The following is a 4,247-nucleotide window of genomic DNA, read 5'->3' as shown; positions in this document are numbered from 1 at the left end:
TTAACGCATTAAGCATATAACATTAACGAGATGGTGGCAGGTCTTGTGAAACTTAATAAGAGGTACAAAATGAAGATTGCACCTACATCCAGTCATGATGACCAGGAAGTCGAAAGCTTCTATGAAGACGTGGAATCGGCGATGGGTAGATTAAAAACTAAATACACTATACTAATGGGCGACTTTAATGTCAAGGTAGGCAAGAAGCAGGCTGGAGACAAGGCAGTGGGGGAATATGGCACAGACACTAGGAATCTCAGGGGAGAGTTAGTAGTAGAGTTTGCGGAACAGAATACTATGAGGATAATGAATACCTTCTCCCGCAAGCGTGATAGCCGAAAGTGGACGTGGAGGAGCCCGAACGGCGAGACTAGAAATGAAATAGACTTGATACTCTGCGCTCACCCTGGCATCATACAATATGTGGACGTGCTCAGCAAGGTGCGCTGCAGTGACCATAGGATGGTAAGAACTCGAATTAGCCTAGGCCTGAGGAAGGAACGGAAGAAACTAGTACATAAGAAGACGATCATTGAGTTACCGGTAAGACGGAAAATAGAGGAGTTCAAGATCAAGCTAAAAAACAGGTATTCGGCTTTAACTCAGGAAGATTACCGTAGAGTTGAAGCAATGAGCGACAATATTGTGAGCTTTATTAAGGAGTGTGCAGTTGAAGTCAGTGATAACTCCGTTAGGCAGGATACCAGTAAACTACCGCATGAGGCGAAAGATCTGCTCAAGAAACGCCAATGTATGAAAGCCTCTAACCCTACAGCTAGAATAGAACTGGCAGAACTTTCGAAGTTAATCAACAGGCGTAAGGCAGCTGACATAAGGAAGTATAATATGGATAGAATTGAACATGCTCTCATTAACCTAGGAAGCCTAAAGACCATGAAGAAGAAACTAGGAATTGGCAAGAATCAGATGTATGCGTTAAGAGACAAAGCCGGCAATATCATTGCTAATATGGATGAGATAGTTCAAGTGGCTGAGGAGTTCTATAGAGATTTATAGAGTACCAGTGGCACCCACGACGATAATGGTAGAAAGAATAGTCTAGAGGAATTCGAAATCCCACAGGTAACGCCGGAAGAAGTAAAGAAAGCCTTGGGAGATATGCAAAGGGGTAAGGCAGCTGGGGAGGATCAGGTAACAGCAGATTTGTTGAAGGATGGTGGGCAGATTGTTCTAGAGAAACTGGCCACCCTGTATACGCAATGCTTCATGACCTCGAGCGTACCGGAATCTTGGAAAAACGCTAGCATAATCCTAATCCATAAGAAAGGGGACGCCAAAGATTTGAAAAATTATAGACCGATCAGATTACTGTCTGTTGCCTACAAACTATTTACTCAGGTAATCGCGAATAGAATCAGGAACACCTTAGACTTCTGTCAAGCAAAGGACCAGGCAGGATTCCGTAAAGGCAACTCAACAATAGATCATATTCACACTATCAATTAGGTGATAGAGAAGTGTGCGGAATATAAGCAACCCTTACATATAGCTTTCATTGATTACGAGAAAGCGCTTGATTCTGTCGAAACCTCAGCAGTCATGGAGGCATTTACGGAATCAGGGTGTAGACGAGCCGTATGTAAAAATACTGAAAGATATGTATAGCGGCTCTACGGCCACCGTAGTCCTCCATAAAGAAAGCAACAAAATCTCAATAAAGAAAGGCGTCAGGCAGGGAGATACGATCTCTCCATTCTATTCACAGCGTGTTTACAGGAGGTATTCAGAGACCTGGATTGGGAAGAAATAGGGATAAATGTTAATGGAGAATACCTTAGTAACTTGCGATTCGCTGATGATATTGCCTTGCTTAGTAACTCAGGGGACATATCGCAGTGCATGCTCACTGACCTGGAGAGGCAAAGCAGAAGAGTGGGTCTAAAAATGAATCTGCAGAAAACTAAAGTAATGTTTAACAGTCTCGGAAGAGAACAGCAATTTACAATAGGTAGCGAGGCACTGGAAGTCGTAAGGGAATACATCTACTTAGGGCACGTAGTGACGGCGGATCCGGATCATGAGACGGAAATCAAAAGAAGAATAAGAATGGGCTGGGGTGTGTTTGGCAGGCATTCTCAGATCATGAACAGCAGGTTGCCATTATCCCTCAGAGAAATGTGTATAATAGCTGTGTCTTAGCAGTACTCACCTACGGGGCAGAAACCTGGAGGCTTACGAAAAGGGTTCTACTCAAATTGAGGACGACGCAACGAGCCATGGAAAGAAGAATGATGGGTGTAACGTTAAGGGATAAGAAAAGAGCAGATTGGGTGAGGGAACAAACGCGAGTTAATGACATCTTAGTTGAAATGAAGAAAAAGAAATGGGCATGGGCAGGACATGTAATGAGGAGGGAAGATAACCGATGGTCATTAAGGGTTACGGACTGGATTCCAAGGGAACGGAAGCGTAGCAGGGCGCGGCAGAAAGTTAGGTGGACGGAGGAGATTAATGGCGTTTTTCACTGGTCGATCTGGAGCAGCCGCCTGAATCCTCGAGCGAGCGCTCGGCTTTCACCAATCCGAGACTGCCAGTGGAGCGCACGAACGCTCCGCGGGAGATCACACAGGAAGTCTGCATGCACGTGACACAAACCGGTTCCGCAAACTATGCCCAACACAATTACCGACCGGGTACCGATTTCGCTTGAAGACGGAAGTGACGCCATGTGACACGTTCTATTTCCGCCCGAATCCGCGTCTCGGCGGCGCAGCAAGTGAGAGCGATCCGGCGCGGAGCGAGTTGATCCGAAACGACCAGTGGAACGCGGGAACCCGCTCCAGATCGACCAGTGAAATTCGGATTCGTTGCCGCGGAGCAAAAAAACCTGCTCCGAATCGACCAGTGAAAAACGCCATAAGAAGTTTGCAGGGACGGCATGGCCACAATTAGTACATGACCGGGGTTGTTGGAGAAATATGGGAGAGGCCTTTGCCCGGCAGTGGGCGTAACCAGGCTGATGATGATGATGATGAAGATGATGATGATGTGCTGAGCATGCACATGCAGCTCTTGGCAGCACGCGCACGTTATCACGATCATCATTATCAGTAGGTGTATTCCTTTAAAACTTCCAGTGCCTCGCTACCTATAGTAAATTGCTGCTCTCTTCCGAGACTGTAAAGCATTACCTTAGTTTTCTGCAGATTAATTTTTTAGACCCACTCTTCAGCTTTGCCTCTCCAGGTCAGTGAGCATGCATTGCAATTGGTCCCCTGAGTTATTGAGCAAGGTAATATTAACGGCGAATCGCAAGTTACTCGACAGCGCGCTCACGTGATTTTCTGCCAAACCACGTGCTAACATGCACATGCAGCTTTTGGCCGTGCGCACGTGGCCTTTCTGCCGAGATAACGTGCAAAACACGCGCCTACTGCTTGTGGCTGCGCACATGGTTTTCCACCAAGCCAAAGTGATAAGCACGCGCGTGCTTCTGGATACGGGCTCACGTGGTTTTCTGCCAAACCATGTGCTAAACATGCTCATGCAGCTTTTGGCAGTGCGCGCGTCATTTTCTGCCAAACCACGTACTATAGCATGCGCATGCTGCTTTTGGCAGTGACAGCACGTGGGTTTCTGCTAAACCACGTGCTAAGCATGCGCATGCTGCTTTTGACAGCGCGCGCACGTGGTTTTCTGTCAAACCACTTGCTGTGCTTGCACATGCAGCTTTTGGCAGCGCGCGCGTTGCCTTTTCAGCCAAGACCACGTGATAAGCACTCGCAATCTGCTTTTTGCTGCGCACGTAGTTTTCTACCAAATCCAAGTGCGAAGCACGCGCATGCTGACTATGGCAGCGCGTGCACGTGGTTTTCTGCTAAACCACGTGCTAAGCATGCGCATGCTGCTTTTCACAGCGCGCGCACGTGGTTTTCTGTCAAACCACTTGCTGTGCTTGCACATGCTGCTTTTGGCAGCGCGCGCGTTGCCTTTTCACCCAAGACCACGTGATAAGGACTCGCACGTTGCTTTTTGCTGCGCACGTAGTTTTCTACCAAATCCAAGTGCGAAGCACGCGCATGCTGCCTATGGCAGCGCGCGCACGTGGTTTTCTGCGAAATCACGTGCAAAACATGCTCATGCTGATTTTGGCAGCGCGCGCAATCATTATCTCTTGAACCACATGCTAATCATGCGCATGCAGCTCTTGGCAGCGCGCGCACGTGGTTTTCGGCCAATGCACGTGCCAAGCATGCGCATGCTCCTTTTGTCAGCGCCCTCACGTG

Source organism: Dermacentor albipictus, chromosome 6 (genome assembly GCF_038994185.2).
Source record: "Dermacentor albipictus isolate Rhodes 1998 colony chromosome 6, USDA_Dalb.pri_finalv2, whole genome shotgun sequence".
Classification (NCBI taxonomy): domain Eukaryota; kingdom Metazoa; phylum Arthropoda; class Arachnida; order Ixodida; family Ixodidae; genus Dermacentor; species Dermacentor albipictus.
The sequence above is the reverse complement of the archived record's forward strand: the minus strand, read 5'-3'. Positions refer to the sequence as shown.